We start from the raw sequence: 7,770 nt of genomic DNA, 5'->3' as shown, positions 1-7,770 counted from the left end.
AAAAAAAAAAAAACCAACTGATACCTAAGTGTGGATTTTTTTCTTTTCTCCAGCTTAATTACGTGAATATGGTCTCCTTTTCTTGGCCGGGGTGAGGTGAGGGTAGTATATAGAGAGCCATTGTTCGGCAGGGGGCCTGCCACTTGATTCTCTTTCAGCACTGACCCCTTTGCAAGGACTATGAGTTTTGTCCTGAATAACTGAGGTGTTTTACGACGTTTGTTTACCTTAAAATTTTTCCTGGGGGACAGAATGAATTAATTTCTATCAATCAATCTTTTAAAACATTTTCCTGAGCCAGTAAGCAGTGATTTATCAGAATAATCAGAAGTCTTTTCAAAATTAGGTTTTTGGGGCTTCCCTGGTGGCACAGTGATTGAGAGTCCGCCTGCCGATGCAGGGGACACGGGTTTGTGCCCCGGTCTGGGAGGATCCCACATGCCGCGGAGCGGCTGGGCCCGTGAGCCATGGCCGCTGAGCCTGCGCTCTGCAACGGGAGAGGCCACAACAGTGAGAGGCCTGTGTGTGTATCGCAAAAAAAAAAAAAAAAAAAAATTAGGGTTTTTGTTTGTATGTATTTTTTAAGAGCAAGGGAAATGTATTACTGTTAATAACATGACAAGAATTGTCTGCCAGGTCCATTCTTCCTCTTTTTTTCAATTGGGTAGGAAACCCAATATAATAACAGTCAGTCAATATTTGACCATGTGGAATTACCAAATTAAAAGAGAATACTGTGAGTGTATTCATATTTTTTCTATATTGAATAAACAATGTAACAAAGATACAACATAAATAAAAAAGCGATATGACCAGTGCTTGTTTTTCCTTGTGTGTTATGCAAGTTCATAACTTTCTAATTTATCAAATCATTAACATTTATAGACCAGCTTCTAAAGCTGATATAAAAAACAGTAGCCAAGCACTGTTCTAAAGCACTGTCTTAACCTTCACACACACAGTTCTGTGAGGGAGTAGCTACTAATAAAAAGTTAAAAAAAAAAAAAAAAAAAGGGTTAACTCATCCAGGGTTAACATGGTTACATGATAGAGCAGGGAGTCAAGCCAGACAGTTTACTTCTAGAGACCATAATCACCGATTATGGTGAAGGGCACCTCATGTTATCAACTTCAGTAATCATCACTGTCATTTAAGTAAGTCATTTAAGTAAGTCTCTTCTAACTTGAGTACTTACTAACTGTTCCGTCCAAGCAGCATAACTGTTTTCTCCCAGCCTCATAGGCTCTATTACCATATGCAATAACACTGCCATCAGAAGCCTCTAGAGACCTGAAGGGACAGTTCTATAGAAACTCCCACATGTTCCTTGTGTGAAGTAATAGCAGACCCAGAGCAAGTCAGGTTTACTGAGCTACTACAAAGTTCACAATGTACAGTCATTTGTAACTTGAACAGATTGTGAAATAATCTCGTTAATCACCCAGCATTCTCAATACAGCAATCATTCTGAGGTAGTAACCATTACTGTGAGGAGATCTAAAAGTGTCAGTTAAAAAGCAGCAGTTCACATATTTCTGAAAAAGTCTTTAGAAACTTTTAAGGAGTTCTCTACCGTGAAAAGTGTGTGTTACAGCGTAAAGAAACCACAATGTCCGTGAGTTAAGATAAAGCACTTCAAAGAAATCTCAGGTTAAATCCTGAAACTACACCAGAATTCTCTGGCGTTAAATACCCCTAATACTGCCTTAGATTATTACAAACAGAATAAGTGAGGAGTTGCATTATTTCTTTTCCAAGAATAGAAAGGATACTTGCTTGTTAGGAAGTAGCTGGTACCATCATAGCCCCCACCTGGAAGTGCAGGCCGCCTGGTCCCAGCACCAGCTTAACGGCGAATAACAGCGAAGCTTTCTGAGGCACCACAATCTTGTAACAGGACACAACTACTCAGAGAATTTGGCAGGTCAGACCTTAGCTACAAGGTAAAAATTGCTAATGCAGTTACACTCCATTGCTGAATAAAAGAGAGGAAAAAATGTCATTGGTAGTGCTTTTAAAATATTTAATATTCTTTAAAATCCAAAATAATGTGATTCTTACAAGTTATGTGCCACATAAAGCAGGTGTTATTTCTTTGAGAAATGCAGGTGATACTGGAAAACAGCACTGAGGTATTTTTTATTTTTAAAACTGAATAAGGAAACAAAGTCTGAATCTAATTAATTTTACATTTATAAAAAAACTCAATGCTACTGCTTGGCTCTTTTGCTATAATTTTAGGTTCTGAATACAAGAGTATGGGAAAGAGCATTATAATAGTACATATAGTTTTTAAAAACTGTGCACATCGTAACCTGGAAAGATGATTATACAGCAAGAGGCCTGAGTGGAGGTAGGCTAATAACACTTTACCTGTTCTCAAAGGACAGCTTTGAGAAACAAGTGTGACCAATTGTAACACCAAATTAAAATGGCAATATTTAAATAAGTAACACAATGATCCGCATTTTATATAATACTGAATTTCCACACATAGCTCATGAAAATCAGCAGAGACGCTATTATAGCACCGTTGAAACCATTCATTATCCCATTGTGCTTCTGTGTAATTTAGGATTTGGGCTGAAGATATTACTTGGAAAATGTCAGTCTTGTTTTTGTAAATCAATCTGGATTTCAATGAAATGTTTGCTTTAGGAAAAAAAAGGTATTCTTAGCCATTTATAGCTCCACCCTTTCAGAAGGAAGAATGACAGGCTATATCTAATTTTAATTTAAAACCAAGAACCAAGCAGTAAGGACACATCAATGCCAAGAGTAGTACACTAAGAACCACACAGAACATTAGAAAGAATTTGGTGTGTGTTTTTACAATTACCAACTGATGTGAAATTAACAATTAAAAATGTACAGAGATAAAACTTTTTTTTTTTTTTTTTGCACTAACTGGTTTCGATACAGCACTGAATTTAACTCATCTTTGGGCTTCAGTCTTTACATAGAATGAATGTGCAAGTGCCATACTGAGCACCTTCCCCAGCTTACACCATGATAAAACAGATTTCAGAGTAATTCTAGGATGATCTAAATTACAGCTGTTCTGGCTGACATCTATAAAGGAAAGGGACATTTCCTGGCCAAATTCCTTTTCTTTTTGCTTGATGGTGATTGTCCGGTTACATAATATACACCAATCTGAAGATAAATAACAGAGCTTTCCTAACATTTGAACTCTTTAGTACTGGTACAACCATTGCCAGCAGTGAATCTGTACCAGTATAGGCCAACTCAAAATACACATCATAAAACATCTGAATGTAGTTTTTAAAGCAATGTCACCGTTTGTTTCCTCAGAAACTAAAAAGCGTACATTTAAAAACATCGTTATCTCCAATTTAACCCTTAGAGTCAAGAAACATTTTTTATATCATTAAATCCAACTGGTGGTTGACCTCCTTTAATTACCATTCTCTAAGGGATCCCAAAAGCCAGAGCGTGCTCTGGACCTGGGCTGTGGCACTCAAGAACTACTCTGGGAGCCCTAAGGTGGGGAATTCCGTTCCAATACAGACCAGCAAGAAGTATCCTCAAATTTCTAGGCCTCAAATGTTCAAACACTGCTTTATTGGACAATGCTGTGTATGGAGGTTTGGTGTGGCTTTGTTTTTAAAGGACCAAGCAACATTACACTATATAAACACAGCAAATATTTTTTGTAGAAGAGTTTGCCGTATTCCACCTATATTTAAGGACTTTAGATGGATTTTAATATGGATATGATAGTGACGGCCATTAGAAGGTGCTGACCGTTTTAATAACATTTTCCCAAGCAGGCCGCGCGTGTTTTGGGTTCTGTCATACTGGCGTTTGGCTGTGTTGGGGAAGTTATCATATTAAAAGTGCCCATAAAATAGAAAAGGCAGCAAGTGAAACTAGAAAAACGTTGGAGCTATATGAAGCGGATTTGAAAGGAGTTACCTTTACTGTTTCCTATCTAAGTTGAGAACAGCAGGGAAGCACAGGGGCATCTGGACTGGGGCTCCACTGCTGTCCTGAAGTGGAACAGGTTCCAATCGCCATGAAGAGGCGTCGCGAGGGCTAAGGACTGCACCCCAGATAGGAAGAGCCAGTCCTTCACATAGAAGATTACAAGGCAAAACAAAACAAACCACAATTAAATATGCTGTGAGATCACTCTGATGAGAAAACAGAACACAAAGATATTTAAAAATATAAATAAATACATTTAGCCATTTTTATTCAAGAAACCCAGAGAACTGCTTTCAAAGCAATCGCTTCTTTAAAAACCACTTTCTAAATTCTCCCATAAATACTCTTTTGATTGTCACTTAATGCAGCACCTCACTATTTGCTGGTGGTGGTGATGGACTTTCACTTAATACCTCTTCATAAACTATTTCACTAAAGAACGTTTCCCTAGGAAAACTCAGGCAGCTTACAAAATATTGTTAAATACTCAAAAACAGAACCTGCAGAGTATTATTTTATTTAACAAAAACAAGGAATGTAGTGTTAAATTATGACATGGGGAAAAAGTATGCAAAACAGTCACATGGAAAGAGTTTTAATTTTTAATATCCACGTTTGCTTAATTTCTTGTGAGCTGTTCAATACTGTTTCAAACATCCTGAATTAATAACTGTACCAACAAAATTCATCCCCAGTGTTTCCACAGGAGACATTAAAATATGACCAAACTATTATTTTTTTTTCCTTTTCTTCAACCAAAGTAGTCTTTCTCAGTCCTTTCTGTGCAAAAATATTACAAGAGCAATTCAAATGGAAACACTGAAATGACATGCCAACATTTCAGAGCACATTTAAAACACCCAGAATAATTCTTGAAATTACTGTATTCTAAAATATGACTACCAATCACTTTTAAGTTAGTTCTATACATCTATTCACACTGATGCAATTCTCCTAGACCTCTGAAAATAAACAGGCTCATTGGTCTCTTTTGGTGTCCACACATTAGGCAAGATAGGTTTACAATAGTGTCTAAATGGAGCTAGGCATCCACAGTCTCTTGACTCCACCACATTCAAAACAAAAGTCAAAGTTCATTTGGCTACCATGAAATCACTCCCATAAACCTACTATGGTTCACTGGATCTAAACATTTCTCAGAAATGTGTCATTTAAAAATTTCACCTAAGTGATGATTCGGGGATCCTTTAGAAATGGTAATATCTAAGATAATAAACTTTATCAAAATGAGTAATTGCAATAAAGTGCTTGTTACCTTTCAAAATGATGCTTTTAGACTGTGGTGTGTTGTCTGCGAAGTGTGTGCTATTCCTATATAAAGGATCCCCAGGCATGAGAGTTGGGTCTTCTCACCTGTCTCAGAAAGCAGCACTATCTCTTGGTAGGCTGACAATAGGCACGTTACCCATGCGGATGAGGCTAAGCTAGAGCTATGGCAAAAGGGGAAGTAAATTAGAAAAGGGGGGAGGCATGTGAAGGGTTCCTATTATATTCATAGTTATATACAAATATATTAAATATGCTATAAAAATAGTCAACTCTTTTCCTTTGCAATTACTTCAGAAGCTCCTTTTGGAAGAATGCTCACCCACCCCAAACAAAAGACTCTTTTCCTCCAATCACTATAAAATGGCAAGTGCCTTTGTGCTGTTTCTTTTCCTCTGTTTAAAAATTCCAATCAGCTTATTCCTGGCTAGACTCACTCAGCAATAATAATATCCAGTGTTTATACCTTCCAACACTGACTCCCGAGGGACTAAGAACAGGGTCACAGACATTGGAAAGGTTATATAGACTTGAATGAGTTTTACACAAATGTTTGTCAACAAACTTTCAATTACCAGAGAACTATAGGAAAAGAAAAAAAGCAGAAATGAGCAATACCAGAGCAAAATGCTATTTGCAGTCCACTTTAAAAAAAAAAATAGGCTACCTCAATGTCGTGGAGACATCTTAAAACACGTTGAGTAACTTCCAGTTTAAAATAATTTTCACCTGTCTGTGTAGAGCCGGCAAATAGAGTACTATTTTAAGGGGCCCCTTCCTAAGGCTTCTTGAACAAGGGCTCATCTCCCTTCAACAAGCAGTGCCCTTAACTAACTGCAAGCAGACCGCTTTAAGGCAATGACCAACAACCCAAGCACTTCTGAAGAATTACAACACTTTCACGAATCTACACTGAGAATTCTACAACAAACTGTTCAAAGTCACTGGCATCCTTTTATTACTAGTACATCCCTAAACCAGACTTACGTGACAAAGCAGAGCACAGGACTCAAATTACCCCCTCAACCTGGGACGGAGTTGGGAGACTGAACTGTAGTATTTACTCACACGCTACCCCCATCTTCCCCCATATTTGCTTTTCTCCCAATATTTTCACTCAAAAACTGAAGTGCTTTTGAGTGTCTTGGTTCTGGTCTGACGCCACTCGTGGCAGCAACTTCATGAACGCTTACAGTCCTCACTGGTAGCTGTGAGAACAACAGTGACTCACCCAGTGCCACAGCAGTCCAAAGAAGATAACACCTAATGACTGCCACCCAGAATCAAGTGTTTTTTAAGAAAAACCGAGGATCTATGAGAGTAAAGCAGAGGCAAGATAAGATTTTTAAGTAGTTGAAAGGTGTTCCTATTTGGTATTTTTTCATGACTTAGATTTGGATTTTAATGAACAACTTTGGCTACAGAAATGAAGAACAGGCCACTGCTGAATCTTCATCAGAATGCTCAAGTCTCAATTCATGGAGGAGGGGACAGGGACTGCTCTGCAGCCCCAAGTTCCAGGGAAGCAGGAGGAAAACCGAGTTAAAGGAGGAGCCGAGAGGCAGTTACTAGCTCTTCTGATCCAACACTTCATTCTGACAGCAAAAGAAAAGCTGCTCCTTTAAGCGTAGCAACCAATTCTAAGTAGGAAAAAAATGAGCTGTGAGGAACAGCAGGAATTATAAAGCAGGATCTTGTCTAATTTTCTTTCCCAAATATTTGTGAGGATGAAAAGATGCTTGAAGGGACTGGTGGAAGAGAATGTGCATAAACAGTCTACAGATTTACCTTGTGGCTTGTCTTACACTTTGCTTGTGTTAACCTAAGTACACAGTACTCACGGTGCACCATCTTTCTTTTCACATATGGGACTTAGAAAATAAACCTTAATATAATAGTTCATCATATCTTTTGTTTGCTAAATCTGTATCACTACATATTGCCAATAAATAAATGAGGCACAACTCAGATATATATGGAATGGCATGATAAGGTTAAGAAAGGCAATTTGAAAGGGGAAAAAAATACTGTTGCCATACTCTACAACATCAGTGTTGTCCACGTGTACATATGCTCAAGTACACAGATATTCTGACATTTATTCTCGACATTCATGAGAAAGTCATGATCATTTAGCTAGAAGAGGAGCTCCTTGATATGTTAATTACTGATTGGCATCTAGTAACACTTCTTTTGTAGAAGGGTAGGTACCAAGTCTCTTTGGTTGTTTTCAACATTAATTTTCTAGTTTATGTGTGGCCAGGCATGGTTTTCTACAGAAAGTCAAAGTATACCCCTTAAGGATGATAGCAAAGCTGAGAACAGAAAAGTCTTAAGAACTGACTGAGAGTTCCCCTGACTCCTTTATCTAGCAATTCTGTACTAGATTATTTTCATTGCTGAAATCTTTTCTATTTAACAACCTCAATTCTGTTACACATTTTCTTTTAAGGTCAATTTTGATTTATTATAGCTTGCTGTCTTCCCTTTTCTCAGTAATAATTTTTGATATTCTAATAAGATATTTTCCC

This window comes from Phocoena phocoena, chromosome 5, assembly GCF_963924675.1.
Source record: "Phocoena phocoena chromosome 5, mPhoPho1.1, whole genome shotgun sequence".
NCBI lineage: Eukaryota > Metazoa > Chordata > Mammalia > Artiodactyla > Phocoenidae > Phocoena > Phocoena phocoena.
The sequence above is the reverse complement of the archived record's forward strand: the minus strand, read 5'-3'. Positions refer to the sequence as shown.